The following is a 19,715-nucleotide window of genomic DNA, read 5'->3' as shown; positions in this document are numbered from 1 at the left end:
CTGGTACCACGGCTGCTTCACAGGTGATCTTCACCGTAATTCCCAGCCCCTAGATCAGAGTAGAAATCAATGAACGCAACAAATGAATCACGTGGCTCTGGTTCAATGCTGTGCTGTGGCCTTGATTAAGTCATTGTCTGTATCCTCCTGGCCACAGTCCCTTCGTGTGTGAAATGAGGATAACGCTGGTCCTTCTGCCCATCTCATCTGGCCTCTGTAAGTAGTGAGGGAATGTGCATGGATAGTGTCACCTTCTGCGTGAGGTGGATACACACATCAGTTTTCCAGGCTGAGATCCTGGGATGGCTTCTGAGCCACATCCAATAAATACCATCAATTCTGACACTGGACCAATGAATTGCTCAGAGGATGGGCTTCATATACTTGTACAAATCCTTATAAAGCACTTACTGTGTGCCAGACACTGGTCAAACACTTTATGATATTGGATCCCATCTGCCACTGTGTGAGGTGGGTACTTCTCTTATCCCCATTTTGCAGATGGGGGAACTGAGGAGAGGTTGAAACCATTGCATGAGGGCAGGGCTAGAATGGAAGTCTGGACATGGGCAGTCCAGGCTCCTAACCTTTTGCACCTGCTATGTTTCCAAAGCTAGCAAGTGGTAGCTTGTCATGGCAATGTGTGGGTTGGTTATAATTGTGATTTTCGTTTGGCATTGGAGGAGGAAATAGAAACCCCAAACAGAGGCCCATGTGCTGCCCAGTGGGTTCCGTATAGAGGCAGTGCCTGGTGATTTTACAGTAATGCAGACCTCTTAATCAGGTGATCTGACAACTGCACCATTTGCCAGGAAAATTATGCCCCTCTCGAAGTGATTGTGGGGAGAATAAGAAAAATAAATGAGTCGGGAGTATGTCAGGGCTGATAAGCCCCAGGGACATGGCTGGAACACAGCGAGTACAGGCTTTTTAAGAGCAGTTGCTGGCAGAGCAATCGGGACCAGTTTCACGGGCATCCATCACCGGGGACTGTGGCTGGCCTGGCTCTTGCCAGTGCTGGTTGCGAGCCCCTTTCCCCCGGCTCATACCTGGCTGGTTGTTCCAGACTTCCATTACTATAATGACTGGCATAGAGTGGGTGCCTAATAAGGCTCAGATAATTCCACTGAGTGATTTGTGGGTGAACAAAGAAGAGGGCTGAGGCAGTTCCATCCTGGGAAGGGCTTGCTGAAGCACCAGCAGAGAGCATGAGCCTTCTGGCTCCGCCATGTGGGAGCAGCAAGAAGGAGTCATCATCTCTTACATTAGGCCAGCGTTTCACTGTTTCCAAGCACACAGCACATCTCTTGTTTTATCTGCCACATTCTGCATTTCTGGGTTTTGCTCTTTGTATAGACACAGCATATGCCGGGCCCTTGGTGGCCACTGCCGTTGGACAGAAGTTTTATTCCTTAGACCATTTTAGCTTTCCCTTCCCAATTCAGCCAACCAAGCACGTTACCCCAGTGTAAGCTGCTGTGTTCCCTCTGAGGTGCCATATTGAAAGTCCACGACCTTTGAATTGAATGGGAGGGGATAGGGTTTGTCATCTCAAAGCCTGACTGCTAGCTGAAGAAACAACACGGCCATTCAGAAGAGTGGACCGGCCCATCCCTGGAGAGGGGCTGAGTCCCCCGGGACAGGCCCCTGACACCAGCGGACCTGCTGCCCTTGCTCTTTGAACGTTAGAACTGTGTGTTTCTGTCACCACCGCTTGGCTGACCTTGCGAGCGCTCGACAGGCCCTGTACACTTGGTCAGGAGTTCCATGCTGCCAACTAACTGTTTCTTAGAGAAGAATTCATAGGCTCTTTGGAACAGGTCCTCCGACTGTAGACTAAAGCAACGTGGCTGCCATTTAAGTCTTGTCACAAATATATCTCAATCCCTGGAGCTTCTCTTTGGGAGGAAGCCTAATAAAACAATGAATAGTAATTTGGGGGAGTTCATTATTTACTGCTGCCCCAGGTGATCTGAATTATGCGGCCCTCAATCACACGACTTCCTCCTCCCACGGGGCCATCTCTGCAGGCTGCCATGGCGGTGGGTGACAGCCGTAAGTGTATCATGAGGGCAGTTCCCCATTTCTTGAGATGCTTCAAGTCCCCTGGTTGAAGGCTTATATTCCACAAACTCGGTATCTTAGTGACGGGTCCCGAGACACTTGGAGGCAGAAAGACAGATGAGGTGTTAGGCTTGACAGAAAGAGTGTGTGCCTCTCTTTGCTGAACATCCAAGACAGAAAACATCCCCTCAATGGGTACTTGGAGGAGAGAACGTGTATGTCTCGGCTGCAGCAGTGACTGGGTCAAGGAGAAAGTCCGGGCCTGCGGTTGCCTGTCTGTGCTTGGGAGCTCAGTGTGGTTGAGAGGCAGCAGGTAAGGGAAGGGTAGTGGGTTGAATCACCTCCGAGAAACATACAAGCGAGAAGCGGGGTTGGGGTGCAAACCCTGGCACCTCGTGGATGCTCTCCCCTTTGCAACCACTCCGGGTGGCCCAGGAGGGAGGACGAGAGGAGAGGGGAGGGGAAATGGGGGTGCAGGCAGCAGCTGCACACGCAAGGTGAGCATCCCGCTACTGCCTTTTGCTTACCCGTCACTTTCAGCCCCGCACTTGGCATGTAAGTGAAAACAAGACCTTCCCCTAACGTGTAGCTTAATGAGCCCTTTAATGCCCGAGCCGTGGCATCGCTTCTCTCTCGCCTGTTCCCTGTCAGCCATGGGGCATTAAACTGGTGATAAAAATGCCTTTTTGGTACGGTCCACAAACTCACCAAGAGGCTCCTGGTAGCAGTATAGCCAGCCAGCATGAAATCAAGAGGCAGTCACCGTGGACGAGGTGAGAGGAGCTCTGCGCAGGAGCAATTAGGAGCCCACGTCCTGGGTCCTGACCTTCACCATCTCCTTGCGCCTCACCCGCTGCCTCGGCCCCCGCGGGGAGCACCCGCTGCCTCGGCCCCCGCGGGGAGGACTCCCGCCGTGGAATCCCGCAGCCCAAGCCCAGTTCTGAAGTGGGTGCTTTTCCTTTCCTGTGTTTGGGTCAGTGGAAGATGCTTCCCCAGGTCTGTAAAGCGATCGGACACAGCAGCCCTGACCCATATGGCTCCTGGGAGCACACATCCTTGGTTATGTGTTCAAACTAGAAAATAGAAGACACAAAAGAGCGAAAAACGAAAGACATGCCCAGTTATGAATATGCATTACCATGAGGCTGCGTTTAGAGCAGGAAGCAGGAACCATTTATTTTAAGCAAATCGGATCTTGATACACGGCCCACGAACGTGCCGACTTCTCTATCATGCAAACATGCTGGGCAAGCTTGATTTATAGGGTGTGCCTGTGAGGTTTTTTTTCCCAATTAAAAACGAACCGAGAAAAATCATTAATTTAACTACTGTATATTACATTTGCATTAAAACATCCGTTTGTCTATATTTATCAGTGAATTATCAAAAATGTGAGCTCATGAATTCTAATTTTTAAGATCACATGCCAAATATTGAAGATAAATTTTATTTATTTCTGCAATTAATTCTATGAGAACAAATAGCTCTAATTTAGGGGATGGCAGATGTAACTGTCCGCTGGTGCCTTCCTGCATAACAAACATAACATTCATCTTTTCTCATTAGAGTTTTCCCGTGTCTGGTCTCAAGATACATAAACCTTGGCTCTCTTTCTGTACCTTGTGACTCCAACACCCTCAGTAGACATGTCTAGAAAGTACTTCGGAAAATATGGACCGTGTCAAATCTCTTTTTTCTCCTTCTCGGTGATGTGCAAAGGCTTCACCCATATCCCAAAGGCTAAGCAAACATTTCTTCAAAGGATATCTTGACATTAGCCACTGGGTAGAGGAGCTGGTGGCTTTTCTCTGGGGCCACCGCCCCCACGCAGACCTTAACAATACATAGATTGTAAGGAAGGGAGGCTGTGATCCAGCCTCTCCACCTGAGCACCAGGATGTCTGGTTAAACTGAGAACTTTGCAACTCCCACTCTCTCCCTGCAGGAGGCCCCCCTGGGCCGGGCTCTATGTGATGAGTATTACAGGCTGCAGCGCAGTCAAGGCCAATCAGAGCACAGCGCTTCTCTGGGCTCCAGTCACATGGTGCCTCAGTTGGGTTGTTCTCAGAAGCTCTGCCCCCAGCGCAGCCAGATGCATTTGTCATCACCCAGGTGCCTAGAACAGGACAGTGTGTCTACTGTCAAGGCTTTCTTTTGCTAGATGGCCACACATATTGCCAGCACTGTTGTTTAGTAAGTAAGTAGTTTGCACACCTATTGGGTTACCTGTGGGGTTTATGCTAGTTTTAGCCATTAATTGGGGGCGGTCCCTGCTCTCAGTAGCAAAACAGGCAATGACAATGCAATGTGATCAGGGCCAGACCAGGGGAGTTGGGAGCAAGAGTGGGGATGACCCCCGCTGCTACTTGGGAGACCGCCAGCTGGTTGGGTGGCTGAGCTCACACTTGTGCCCTGAAGGGTTTCACTGCATCAGGAGGTCCGTAGTTCCATCTGATGGTTGTCATGTCTATAAGGGGCTGAATCATTCACACCCCACCCACTGCTGTGGGTGGCACCATCATTGTGCAGAAGATGACAGTTGGGCCAGGAGGAACTGTGGCCATGCAGGGGGGTACTTTCTCTGTACCACAAGTACTGAGGGTCACTGACCCACTGTCCCTTCTGCAAGCAGGGCTGACGCCTCTCTCCTATGGACCCGTGCCACCAAAGACCCATTAGCAAGAAGTGACTTTCTCCATGCTGGGAACTCTTTTCCTCAGCATGGCTTGCTGACCTCCTCCTCTGGGGCTAATTCAAGTTCAGCTCCAAGGTCAGTCCTGGCTTTGGCGTCTGCTGCAGCCAAGGGGTGGCTTCTAGTGGTCTCTTCTATACAAGAGGGACCCAAGGCTGCATCTGGAAAGTTGGATCCTTCAGACGCCGGGCCCACCCTGCTGGGGGCCAGGGTCATCAGTGAAACAGCTGCTTTTCCCACACAGGGTCTCCCAGCAGCGGAATCTCCCCTGGCCTTGCTCCTTCCTCTCCCAGGGAGGCTCCAGATTCTTCCTTCTGATTGGCAGTGTTTCTAAAATCACATTTTGTAACAATCAGCCCCAGGAACACTCAAGTCAAGTACAGCACATTATCAATGACGATTGTCATGTCAAGTTTTTTTTTTCTCTTTCCTCAGTCACAGAATGATCAGACAGTCTTCTGTGGGCCCATTTCAACCTAAAGTGAGCGGCGAGCACTGCTGCCAAGGGTTCCCATGGCAGATGATCCCAACTTCTTAGAGAATTACCCAATCTACGATCTCCTCCTCTGCTCCAGGATCTCACTGAGGGCAAGGAGTAGCTGATGATTACAAGAGACCTTGGCTCCCAGTGAGTCCTCAACACATGGTCGTCAAAATAAAACCCCCTGTCGGGCCCCTAGGATACGGCTCCTCCTTACAGGCACCTCGTCCCAACTTCTGTTCGAGAGGACAGGTAGACGCAATGTCCGTGCAGTAATCTGGCTACAGCAAAATCAACAGAGACATCACAACAGCTACCATGTGAAGGCCTCACAGTGTTCCAGACGCTGTGCTAATAACACTGTGTGCAGGACCTCCTGTTATCCTCACAAGAGACACTATCCATCACCTGTATTACAGGTGAGGGACGTGAAGCTCAGCAAGGGGAATGACTTGCTCCAGGCAGTGTAGCTGGTCACAGGCAGAGTCAGAACTGAACCCAGGTCTGTGGGACTCTAGAGCCAGAGCCCTGCCCCTTTGGGGGCTGTGGCCTCTCTACTGAGGCCTGGGTGTCTGGACAATGCAGGGGCACCCAGGGCAGGCCGAGGTGAACTCCACACAGCATCCCCCCCGCCCCCCACCCTAGTGGGTGCGACGAGCTATCTCCCTAAGGTCATTCTCATGCTCTGAAGATTTGCACTCAGTGGTCAGCACCAGTCACCTGGACAGGGACAACTGCAGGAGGGAGAGGCGGCTGGTGGGCAGGCTGGCACCAGCCCTAACCTTGGGCTCCTTCTGGCTTTGTCTCCAGATGCCCAACTGTGCGTGGAAGACAAGCCCCAGGCAGGCCATGGCAAGTGGTCACCGCTACCCCTGCTTTCCCAAGCTGCCCCGAAATGCTGTGAAGTCGGACAGGAGTAATGAGTGAAGCAGGACAACCCCCCACCACGCAGGCATATGTTCTGTCCTCTCAGAGGAGTAACAGGTGATCGTCACAGCCCTTCCTGACTCCAACAGCCCTGAGTCAGATGCTTCCCATCTGGAACCACCAGAAGGACGGGGCTGCAGCCCCACCGAGACTCTGATCCATTCCTGGATATGTTAATACATTCTAGAGCCAAATGGAAGTGTGATCTACTCTTTGAAAATCAAAGGGACACTGATCATTCTGTGACTGAAGGAAAAGAAAAAAGAAAACTTGACATGACAATCGTCATTGATAATGTGCTGTACTTGACTTGAGTGTTCCTGGGGCTGATTGTTACAAAATGTGATTTTAGAAACACTGCTAGTCAGAAGGAAGAATCTGGAGCCTCCCTGGGAGAGGAAGGAGCAAGGCCAGGGGAGATTCCAGCTGCGGGGACCTTTTGTGTCAGAAAAGCATCTATTTCACTAATGACCCATGACCTCCAGCAGGGGGGGTCTGGTGTCTGAAGGATCCAGCATTCTGGAGCTGTCTGGATGTTGTCACAACTGATGCCATAGCTCTTGGCGTTCTACTCTGTGTCCCACCACACTAAGCCCCCCACCCTAACCTACCCTGCCACTCCTGCTCAGTCTGCTGTGCCGGCCCCTTCTCCTCTCACTAGCCTCTAGTGACTGACATCCAGTGCTTAATCCTTGGTTCTGTTTTCTTTTATTGCTGTACTCCCTCTCCAGGTGATCTCATCTAGCCTCAGGGCTTTAAATACCTGTATACAGTGATGATCTCCACATTTCGACCTCCAGCTTTGACTTCTCCCCCTGAAATCCAAACTCTTATATCCAACCGTCTGCCCAATAGCTCCACTTGTGTATCAAAATGAACCTGTCTGGACTGAACTCTTGATCTCCTCCTCCGGACAGACACACACACTCACCGGCCCTGTGCTCATCCACAGACCTGCCCCCCACCCCCGCCAGGCTTCCGCGCATCCGACCCTGCTCCCCACACTCATACAGTTGCTGCTCTGATCTATAATTTCGGGATTATCCTTTCTTGTTTTCTTTTTCTTATACTCCACCTCCAAGCCCTCAGCAAATGCTGTCATCTTTATCTTCAAAATAAATCCAGAATCTGACTAGTTCCTAGTGTTCTACTGCCAACACCTCCCCAAGCCATCATTGTGTTTTGTTTGAATCATTTATTACAACAGCCCTTTAACTGGTCTCTGCCTCCCTATAGTCTGTTCTCAACACGGTAGCCAGGGTGATCCTTTTAAAAGGTTTCTTCATGGTAACTTATCACCACCCACCATAATCTAAAATCATTTGTTTATTATCTGTCTCCTTGCATTAAAATGTAAGCTCCATGGGAATTGAGATTCTATTGGTTGCTTTATTGCTGTCTTCTCAGCAGCTAGAATAGTCCCTGGCACACTGTAGGTTTTCAGTAATTATGTGTGGAAGAAATAAATGAATAAACACATCTTACTTAATCTTCACAGTAACCCTTGGTTTGAGGATGTTAAAACTCAGAGCAATTAAGTTACTTGACTGAAGTCACTGAGCTATCAAGTGGCTGATTCGGGATTTCAATTCTCTCTTGAGTCCAAAGTTATAGCTCTTAATACTCTGCCAGACTTTCCCATGTTTGTGACCACTTCTGGGTCTGCTCAGGCCTGAAGTGAATATGTTCCTAGGGTAGAAAACTAAGGAGGTAAATCTCCATTTCTGAAACTCTATTCATCGCTGGATGCATTTCCCGAGTCTTTGGTCGGTGTCTCCAGTGGATGGGACCACTTCGCTCCTGCACTTCATGGTCTTTCCACACTAGGCTTTTCTGGTCTCTAAGCAGGTCCTCCCTCTCTAAGGCAGAATGTGCTAGAGACCTCAGATGTCATCAGTGTGCTGTCACGTGGGCAGAGGGGGTAAAGGCATTCCTGATTTCATACCACATCCAGGCAGGGGCCACATCGTGGACAAGCTGCCCAGATCCCAAGAATTTCAGCTAAATGATCTCTAGGACTCAGAACCTAGGTCTCTTAGATTTGCCTCCCTAGGAAAGAGTCTTAGCAGAAGAATTTTTATTCAAGGGGAGAGTAAATGTTTTATGGCTAAAGACTGACGTATGTGAGAGTGATTCTATTTGAGGATTTCGGCTTTTAAACAGAGGCGCAATTTGTCAATTTTGGTTTCAGTTTTACAAGCATTATCTTTTCCGAAGACTAAATTTGTGTGAGCATGAATGTTCTAATGAAACATGACATTTTCCTCTATTAAATGTACCTTCTCCGGGGAAGGGTTCTAAAAGAGTTCATAAAACTTCTCATGGCATTTGGGGAAGCACATCATTATATCTATAGATGTTTGAAAGCAGGATTAAAGCTCTCATGGTGGAAAAGTACTCAGAGTAATTTATACTATTAACATCGAGAGACTAAACAGAATACAGAATTAAATAGAATACACATAGTTTTCTAGGGATACACGTAGTTTTCCCCCTTCCATTTTCTGAGCAGGGGCTGGCTTGCAAATGGAAGACTTTCCATTTTAATATTCACAATTTAATTTTCAGGCTGACACAAACTTGACTCAGTTTTATCCTAAGAAACCCAAAAGAACAATCTATTTTCTAAACATTGGATCCTGTAGAGTTAGTCATGGTTTCCTTGCATCTTTATGTAGTAGGAAATTGGCAATATTAATACTAATTTTTTTGCTGTTAAGCTCCAAATTGGTTATTATCCAACTCTTTCTAAGGCAGAAGAGAAGGCTTTTCTAAGAAAAAGGAAAAATGCAGGGAGAACAGTTATATTTCAAAGCATTTTTGAAGAATTAGAATCTTGAAAGAAGAAACTAATTAATAAAAAGTCTTTTTAAAAGCGGGATTATTTTCAGAGAGCTAAGAATACATGAAATTTAAAGTGTTCTTAACAAAAGGGATTGTTATAAGGTTTTTCCAGCTATCTGAAAGTGATTGAAAAGTAACCAGAAAAATCCCAGAGGTAGTGTTAGTCCATGGTATTACAAAACAGTAAAAAAGTGTAAACCTCATGTTTCCACACTAATTTCAGTGTTAGGATTAAAAAAAAAAATCCTTAGGATAAGATATTTCTTGGTGAACAAATGTGGTGAGCAGATATCCATCCCCTCATCCACTGCTGTATTTTGCTGTGTCTCTAAAATGCATCATATCATCTAGTCCAGTAGAGATTAAACTTTCATATATTTGAGGGTCCACGGAGCCCAGTCATGGAGTCTGGGGTGGGGAGGGGTTGTGTCTGGATGGGGAAGTCACGAAGGGCTGAGCCTATAAGCATCCTTGCTGGACCCAGGGCCCGTCAGACTCTCCCCAGCTGACTCTGCGGTCCTGCCGGCCTCAAGGCCACACCCTAGGGTTCCCCGCTGCCAGGGCTGTCAGTAGTGAGGGGCGTCTCCTCCCTGCTCCTCTGTCGTCCCTTGAGAGGGTCACTGATACCTGCCCAGGTGAGATAAAGAGGCTCTCCTCATTGACCTCCCCAATTTTTGTGTATTCTTTATTTTCATGTACTCCAAATCCCCGCCAATTTAGGGTGGTGGTGATGGATTATTTTGCAAGCCAGCTTTTAAGGGTTAAATCTCGGGTCCTGAGGCTAGACCTAGCAAAGGGCTCTCACTTGGCCCAGTCCAACACGGTACCCAGGTGCTCTCTTTCCTGCCAGCTGTCTCTGCACAGTACTAGGCTTTTTCAGAATCAGCTCTAATGCTGACACAGCAAATCATCTCATCCAATCCACAGAAACACTCCTATGGGTCAGTGGCTGTGGGGACGGAGCCAGGAGTACAGTTTCCAGGCTTTTGCCCTCATGTGGAAAGGTGCTCACTCGGGTAGTAAATGGCCATCAACTGTGATTGGATGGCCGTCAGCTGTAACCAGTGAGCCACTGGCCACTAATATAACTGCCGTGGCTATGCTAGCAGAAAATGGGGGCTAGCAGGAGGATGGTGGCTGAGCTAGCAAGAGCGGATTGCAGTTAGCACGGTGGATTGCAGCTAGCAAGTGAGGTTGGTTGGCAAAGACAAATGGACGGCGGGTTGTGGATAGTGTGGCTCTTGCTTCCTGTGTCTCCAACCCAGCTGCCAGTGAGAATAGAGTGGTATGACTCCCCTACCTATGGCTCCATGGGTGTTCCTTTTTGGCCTCTCCATGTCCTGTGTTATTATGTGGGGAGCGGGACCAGAAACCCTGCATGACACCTGCATGACAGTGGCATTAGCCTTCTTTAGATGGGCAATGGAGGCTGAGAGGTGAGCGGCTTGCCTGAGGTCCACAGTGAGCCAGAGGCCCAGACTGGCATGATCCACACCTGCTATTGCCGTCTGGGTTGCAGTGACGGGTGGTTTTAGAATCAGTGACTTCTGATTGCACTTTTACATTGAGATTGGGAGACGTTGGTGACAAATATTCCTGTTTTTTAAGGTTTCAATTTCAAAACCTATTTCCCACATTTTAAATTATTCCACATTCCTATTTTCATGCCAAGCTCTTTCTCATATTAGATCCTTTGCAGAAGCTGTTCCTTCTGCCCTGATGCTTTTCCTTTGGAACTAATAGAAAGAACCTACTTAGCATTCAGTTCTCCCCTTAGATGTCAGTCCTCTGAGAGGCCTTCCTGCCCCCCCCACCCCCCACTCCCCCAGGCACTATCACATCACTGTTTTATTTTCTTCATAGAACCAATCACACCTGATTTTTAAGTGTGCGGCTTCATCGTCTGTGTCAGCCCTAGAATGCAGTCTCCAGGAAGGCTGATTCGCTGCAGCCAGCCCACGGCCTACACTAGTGCCTGAAGCATACCCTCGGTAAATGTGTATTGAGTAGATTTCTTAGCTAAATGAATGAATATGTGACTATAAAGGGAAATCTGCTTATGTGGAATAGACTATTCCATTCTCTACCCTGATGCTTATGAGCAGGTTTCCTTTCCTTGATACACACCGCTCATGTGATTGCTCTGGTTGTGTTCAACTTGCCTTTATTGAGCACCTACTGTGTGGCAGGCATGGCATTCTGACGTCCACCATCTGTGATCTCCAGGCAGCAGAACAAGAAACGTTTCTGCTGTTTCATAGACATACAGTTTTTATTAACACACACATACACACACACACACCCCCTACCCCCATGGGAGACTGTGGTCTTTCCTGCTTCATTCTTTAGGTGACTTGTCAAGATTTCTTTTGTCTTCATGGGATCTGAATTAATACAATTTTGCTTTCTTTCTTTATTATAGTATATGGAGAACCTTTTCCTCCCTTGATTACTTTGTGCGAAGGATGGCTCCTCCTGGTTGCCGGCAGTATTAGAAATGATAACACTACAACCCCCATTTATCTGAAGGCTGGAATTGCAGTGACCTCCACTGTGAAGAAGACAGCGGAAAGCTTTGCAGTAGGTAGGGGGAAATAGTTCGTGGAGAGGCAAATTGTTGTCCCACAGTGATGCATGTTACTTACAGGAAAGACAGAATAGCCCCGGGTATCGAGACAATTGTGTATGATAGAAGTTAGGATCGAAGCAGCCGTCCACGGACATCAATGCACGAGCCCTTCACTCCCAGAGGGAAACAGGAGTCCCCTCAGACGATACAGCCACCTGGGTCCTGGGTGCAGGCCACCACCCTTCCTTTGCTGCTGCTGCATCACTGCCTGGCACTGTGGTCATTGCTGCGGTGATTAGCAGATCAGCACGGAAGCTGAATTCTGTTCCCAAGACTACTTGTTATTGAGGCCAAACCAGTAAGAATTGCATTATAGAAAAACTACAGTAAAAGCAAACAGACAAATAAGTCTGGCACTGAGAGGAAGTGGGAGAGTTGGAATCTTGCCCGGCCTGCTTTCTTGCTGCCTTTGCCCCTCTATTCCAGCCCTGGTCGAACGTGGCCTTGGATTAGGACCCCCTTTCCTTGTCTGTTTCTCCCTCACTAGATTGTGAGTCCCTGGAGGCAGAGAGGATGTTTTATTTATTTCCTGGTCATAGCTCTGTGCACGTAATAGTCCCTAGATAAGCATTTGTTGATTTGCCTAGAATTAAAGTTCGGTACTGGAAAATTCACTTAAATTGGAGAATTCAAAGTGGAAGCAGATGCGTTGAATTTGCATTCACAGTTGCTGGTGGGCATCACGAGATGTCAAACGAAGGACCTTGAGTTGATTAATTGGGTGATTACTTGGTTCGTTTTGAGCTGAGGAGGTTTGAGTGACAGGAGTGCTGAGAAGCCATCCTGTCCCGTCTTATTTTAGGGGAGGAAGACCTCGCAGTGGGCAGCAGCCAGGCAGGCTGAGTCAGGAGGAGACACCCCTACCCCGGGAAGGACCCCAGGGGCTGCTTTTATGCCTGGGTGACTGCCGAGGCTCCTCACTCACAGAGAGAAGGGCTGGAGATTCCCCACCTGTGCTCACGGCCAGCCCCATTTGCCTGCTTTGCGTCCATTTCTCCAGGTACATTCACATGGGAGGTAGAAGCCAGCTGTCTCCTCAGCTCTGCAGCACAGCTCTGGAGGGCTGTGGCAGGAGGGACCTCATGTCCCCAACATCCGCCTAGATGTGCCCTCCACTGTGAAGAAGATAGCTGAAAGCTTTGAAGTAGGTAGTGGAAAATAGCTCATGGAGAGGCAAATTGTTGTCCCACAGCTGATGCATGTTACTTACAGGAAAGACAGAATAGCCCCGAGTATCGAGACGATTGTGTATGATAGAAGTTAGGATCGAAGCAGCCGTCCACGGACATCAATGCACGAGCCCTTCACTCCCAGAGGGAAACTGGCATCCCCTCAGATGATACAGCCACCTGGGTCCTCTGATTTGTGGGCAGAAAATGTGTTCTCTGACCTTTGCTATCTGAATTGCATCAATTTGTTGTCTTTAACCTTTTCCTCTCCCTTTTCTATTTCAATGAGTACTGTTGGGCCTGTCCTTCAGATAAAAATCATTTATCCACCCGTTCACTCGTGAATAAGAGCATCAGCTGTGGGATCATTTAGATAGGAGGTTCAGGTCTGCTCAGCCACTGTATGAGGACGGGCGAGGCTATGCTGCAGTGACAACCCCAAATCTCAGTGGCTTCAACCCAAAAAGGCTTATTTCATTATCATGTGTCATGTCCATTGTGGGTCAGCTGGGAACTGTCCTTTGAGTCACATTCAGAGAGCTGGGCTGAGGAACAGTCACTGTCTAGTGAGTCACCGGATACTGTGGCAAGAGGGGGTGCTGTGGCAATCTTGCATTTCTTTTAGAGTCTCTCTCCTGGAAGCGGCACACAGTCCTTCCACTGGAGGTTTATTGTCCAAAATAAGTCCCGAAACTCTGCTCAACTTCAGTCTCACCAGGTGCCTGGAAGGAGAGCCAGAATATTGGCACACAGCTCTGATGACTAAAAAGCCATTGGCTGGCCATGTGCCCTTAGAGAGCCACAAAACTTATTCTAAGCCTTAGTTTTACCTGTAAAATAGGGATAATAACAGTACCCATCTCTTTGGTTATTGTGAAGATTAAAAGAGATAATGCATGTGTATCAGTTACCTAGTGCTACATAACAAACGTTAGTGGCTTAAACAACAAGCATTTACTTAGCTCAGAGTTTGCAGTTTGACAGTTGAGGTGCGGCTCATCTGGACATTTTTTTCTGGTCTTAGCTCATCTATAGGTCATCCAGGTGATGCTCCTCCTGGAGGTTGTCTGGCTGTCAGCTGAGGCACCTCAGCTCACCTTCGGAAGGTCCTTCATCCTTGGGTAGGCTAGCCTAGGTTTCTTTTCATGATGCAGGCAGACAACCCAGGGAGAGAGCAAAAGAATACAAGAAACCTTGAAGTCTTGGCTTGGATTTGGCACACTGTCACTTCTTCTGTATGCTATCAGCCAAAGAAAAGTCACAAAGTCAGCCCCGTGTCAAAGGGTCTGGAGCTAGATTCTACATCTTTGCAGGTAGAGCTGCAAAGCCACACTAAAGAGGCTGGGGATACAGAGTTGGGGTCCTGTGTGCATACAGTCTACAAAGTCTACCCTCTGGTCAAAATGATCCACTTTTCTTCTATGTGCAAAATAGACGCATCCCCTCTGAAGACCCCCAGATGTCTTATTTAATCATGGCATCATGTTCAAAATCCAGGATCTTGTAATCTACATAAAATCCACATGTAGCACTTCTTGATCTGCAGACCTAATGAACCAAAAACAAACAAACAAAGACAGAAAACAAACCCAAAAGCTCTGTCTCCCACGCACCCACCATACAATGGTGACACAAGGATAGCATAATAGGATAACAGAATAGCAATAAATACTCCAATTTGAAGCAAACTAGCCACTAATCCATAATAATCCTGAAGTCCTGCTGGGTAGAAATGTTGCCAAGCTCGCCATCGCGGGTGGGAGGCTTCCTTGCTTAGACCACAGTCCTGCTCCCTGGGAATGATGCTCTAGTTCCTTGTTTTCTACAGCTCTTGTCTCCACCATCTGGGCTCTTGGCTCTTCCCTCTGAGACCTGCTTCCTTTTCCGTCACAGTCCAGGGCTACTTCTAAAGAAATGCTCTAGGTTGGTGGCTCAGTAGCTTTCTCAGTCTGTTTCCTGGCCATAGAACATCAGAGATCCAGAGGCCTTTTTGCAATTGGAACACTCTTGCTTCCTGCTGGCCCAGGTTGACAGCACTTTTTACAAGTACAACTCACATTAAAAACATTGAGGGATTTCTATATATTTCATAATAACCCACTGCATGTTAACACTCACAATTATTTCAATGTGCCTCTCTCTCTCTAGACTTACTGCGATGCTGAAATTAGGCTCCGGTGGGATCTTGCCCTTAAGTCCTAACGCCCATTTGTTCCTCTGGGAAGTTCTACTGGGCAGTACATTTGTTCTTTTAGATGTCTTAGCAAATGATCTTGCAGCTATACACTGATTTGATCCATGGCCCCAAGCTTCCTTCCTTCTTCCTTCTTCCATCCTTCCTTCCTTCCTTCCGGATATGAATTATTTCTGCCAATTGGCTGAAAAGACCACACTTTACCCAGTGAATTGTCTGTGTACCTCTGTCAAAAATCCATTCACTGGCAAGAGTACCTCTGTATTGGCAGATTAAGGACCTCTACAAATCTACTTTTCCATAAAAGCAATGAGAATACTATTGTGTTTCCCCGAAAATAAGACCTAACTGGAAAATAAACCCAAGCATGATTTTTCAAAAAGGATGACATCCCTTGAATATAAGCCCTAATACGTTTTTTGGAGCAAAACTTAACATAAGACCCAGTTTTATTTTCAGGGAAACACGGTGGTAAAAACTGTCAAAGCTAACTTATTCAGAACTCTGAAAACTATCCAAAGGCCTGCAACTCTATAAGGAATGTTGCTTAAAGAAAAACAGCTGAATCTTGGTAAAAATCAAGCTTTGCTGCACTTAACTTACTCTAGGCCCATCTCTTTCTCCTATTCCCATCCCTTCCTTCTGGAGCAGGACTTAAGCTGCAGCTCCAACGACTGGGAGCCCCAAGACAGAGAAGGGCGTGGTTGGCTGAGGAGAGCACACAGGCCCCTAATTGGGTGAGCATCTTGGGAGCTGTGTGTGGAGCTGGCACACAGGGCCCTCAGGGGAATGTGGCGGGGAGGATGCCTAAGGACGGGCAGGACCCAGACCTTGTGTAACTAGGTATTCCAGGTCAGGATGCAGGCCTTTATCTTGAAGCCAATTGATGACGGGAAGCTATTGATGACGGCTAAGGTGAGAGGACAGAGAAGCTGAGCCTAGCACTTCAGAAGTCCCTCTGGTTGCAATGGGGAGATGCACGTGGGGCATAAAGTGGGCCCTGAGACAGGCTGTTGAAAGCAGGGGCACTGGGACCCTCAGAATTATTGCTTGATCTGGGCCTTCCCTCCTTTGGACATTCCTTGTTCTCGGTGAAAGTGTGAAGGTGGGTATCTGAAATAACATCATTACAGGGTCCTTTACTTGTTCCAGAGGCTGGGTAGGAACATGGCTGAAGGGAGGCAGGGGACCTCGCGGGCCCTCAGCTGTCCTGACTGGTGCTGAGAGGCGGAGCTGCTCAGAGGACAGGACACACTCCCACTCTTCTGGGCCCCAGACCCTGGCGGGACTGGTCCCTGGACTAAAGACTGGCACTGTTCCTGCCATGTTCCTGCCATCTTTCTGTGGATTCACAGAAAGCATTGCCGCTCTGAGCACTTTCGTCTTCAGCAGATACAGGTCAGGCTGTGAAGAAGCACTCAGGGAGGATGAGCCTCCTGGGGTACAGGGTGGCCACCTGGGGCCTCACTTCCCACGCTCAGTGGGGCCCTCATCTGCCCCACCCACTCACTAGGAAGAGCTGGGCCTGAGTCGTGAGCGCTGACACCACCCCCCCGCCCCCACCACCACCCCACCTCCACCCCCTGTCACTGAATGTGAATTTTGGTGGAGCCGGGGTTTCGGGGGTCGGATGTCAACTGTGTCCAGTGGGTGACTTCAGGCTGTTGTTAAAGAAGTGATTTTGGAAAAGGGATTTTTCTGGTGCTCCTTAAATCCTATCACTGAGGCATCCAATTATGCCACCTATATGTGGCTCTAATTGTTAAAACATCCTGAATTGTGATGCTAATAGCAAATTTGCTAGGTGGAAATGAATTTTTAATATCATAATTTGCCTTTTCCTTTTGATCTGATTCGTTTTCTTTCTAGATGTCACTGCATGAAAGCGAATGAAACTTGGAAACATTTCTTGCCCTTTCTGTTTGTGACATATTTAGTTAGATTTCATCACATCTGGGGATTCTTCAGGACTTGTTAAAAGTGCGTGCAGGATGGCCCTGCTCGTTTGTTGCAGTGACAGCTGTCCCTGCCCCCAAGAATCAGGCCTCCTTCGGCAGCCTCACCTGCAGCTTGAGGATGACACAGGCAGAGCATGCAGGACTCAGCCAGAGCTGCAGCTGATTCCACGAGGGGCCCATGTGTCTCTGGGCCCAGCGAGTCTTTGGCTACCGACGAGGTCACGTTAGTGGCATAACTTAGGCCACTTGGACCTTCGGTCCCTTCCTGAATATCTCGCGGACTCACAGGCTAGTTTGCCCCCACAGCTCACTGAGCCTAAAGGTGACGACACTGCGCAGTGTCGGTGGCAGGCCGGAGAAATTGCTCCTCTCCGAGTCATACACCTGCCTGCAAGGATGACAGCATTTAGTGAAACAAATCCACAATTTCGCTTACAATCCTTCCCTGACCAGACAAAGGTGTTAGAAGGTCTGATTTACTCACATCTACGGGCTCTAGTCAGAGTCACGCGTACTCTCTGACCCTTGCAGCCATATCTTCCAGAAGGATGAGGGGTTTTCTGGGAGGTACCTCAGTCCCCAATGAGGCAGACTTGTGCTGACACTCACCCCAGTCCCCCAAGGGGCCTGCAGTGACCCCAGCAGGGAGCCCTGCTCAGGAGCAAATCCCGGTGGAGCGCATAGCACACAAACACTTCACGTGTGGAAAGGCATTCTTAGAGTTAGGTCACAAACTCAGTCCCGTCACAAGGCGCCCCTTGGCCAATCATTGGTTTTCTCACTACAAATATATGAGTGAGAAGCGTCATGGCACGAAAGGTGAGGATGAGCCCCTAATTTATCCAAATGCATTGATTCACTTCTGAATAGAATTTCGTTCATTCATTCCACAAATATTTATTGTTTACTTACTGTGTGCCAGGCACTGTTCTAAGTAAGTAGACATAGCAGTCAACAAAACAGATAAAAGATTCTCTGCCCTTGTGGAGTTTATATTCTAGTAGAAAAAAAAAGACAATAAACAAACACATCTAAAGCGTGTATGATGATAGGTAACGTGAAGGAAAATGCAGCAGGGAAGGGAGGTCAGGTTAGGAGTGAGGACGTTGAACTACAAGCAGTTAGGATGATGTTGGAGCACAGAATTGAGGAGGTGAGAGCACCTTGCAGATACCTGGGGAAGAGCATTCCAGGCAAAGGCACAGCCAGTGCAAAGGTCCTGAGGTGGAAAGAGGCCTGGTGCTCGAGCTGAATGAGTCAGGGGCCAGTTGCAGGGGATGAGCTCAAAGCGAGTTTTATAGCCCAATTTAAGGACTTTGCTTTAATGCTGGGTGATAAGGGAGGCCACAGAGGGTTTAGAATATTGAAGTGACATGACGCTCTTTGTTTTAAAAGGAGCATTCTAGTGTGGTATTAAAATTAGACTGTAGGAGGACAAAGTCAGAATCCGGGAGAAGACCACTGCAAAAATCTAGGCAGACAATGAGGGTGGCTTGGGCCAGGGTAATACTGGTGGTGGGGGAGGTGGTAACAAATGGTCATATTCTGGACATATGTGAAGGTGCAGCCAGTAGAACTTAGCTCATGGATTGAAAGTGGAATGTGAAAGAAAGAGCAGAAGCAAAGATAACAGCAAGGCTTTTGCCCTAAGGAAACGGAAGCACAGTCGGCCTTTGTCAAGAAGGAGAAGGTGCGGGAGGACATGGTTTGCAGAAGATCAGCACTTCGGTTTTGAACACGCTCAGTTGGCAGTGCCTATGAGACGACCAAATATAGATATTAGACAGGCAGTTGGCTACGTGAGCCTGGAACTCAGCGGTAGGGAGAGAAATTTGGGAACCATCAGCATCTTGATGGTGTTCGTGGCCTGAGGATTAGGACAGAGCAGAACTCAGATATCAGAGAAATAATGATGCTTTAAAAATACATCAGAAGCAATGTTTTCAGCAAGCAAAGGACAACACTGGAGAAACCCTTTTCAACATGGGAATAACTTCTTTTATTTCTATTCAGTGTCTTTGTCCAAATGTGTGTTTTGATTCTGAAAAAAAAAAAAAGGAAAAAAGTCTTCACTGTGAAGAAAGGGAGATTAACATAGAATTGCTTCAAAATCAGATTCAAACTGTGATCCGCCCTTGAGGTGCTTCACAGAGAACAGCCCAGGAAAATTGCACTGCATGAGAAGGTTCTTCTGTGCAGTCGCGAGAGGGGAAAACGTGGTGTTAGAGCTACCAGGGTTCTGGAAATAGACTTTTTTTTTTTTTTTTTTTTTTTTTTTTAACAGTGAACAGTGGAGAAAAAGCTTTTAACATTTTAAATATCTTTTAGCCATGGATATTTATTTCTGTGAACTGATTTACATATAATTCGAATATCTACAGGTTCTAAGGGGGAAAATACATCTTTATTCTGAACTATAGAAAGACAATATTGGAGGCTCTTCAGAGAAGAGGGAACAATAAAGCAGGAGAAAAGCATCAGAGTTCAATTTCTTTTATAATTTGCCAATGTTTTTAAGGCTTCCAAACAAATTTTTTAGAAGTAGCTCTGGGGAGGTAGTTCTAGATTTTCCATCAATTTTCTAATTAAAACAGGATTTAGAAAAAAAAAGTGCTTTGTTCACTGAAATGATTCTTTACATTGCAGGTGGTATAACATGAATTCCATAATAGTATAATAAAATATGTGAGCACTTTGGCTGGTTCACTTGCAGATGAGACACTGCTGGATCTTATAAGCTATTCCTTTAGTGATTAT

The sequence above is a fragment of the Rhinolophus ferrumequinum genome, chromosome 24, assembly GCF_004115265.2.
Source record: "Rhinolophus ferrumequinum isolate MPI-CBG mRhiFer1 chromosome 24, mRhiFer1_v1.p, whole genome shotgun sequence".
Classification (NCBI taxonomy): domain Eukaryota; kingdom Metazoa; phylum Chordata; class Mammalia; order Chiroptera; family Rhinolophidae; genus Rhinolophus; species Rhinolophus ferrumequinum.
The sequence above is the reverse complement of the archived record's forward strand: the minus strand, read 5'-3'. Positions refer to the sequence as shown.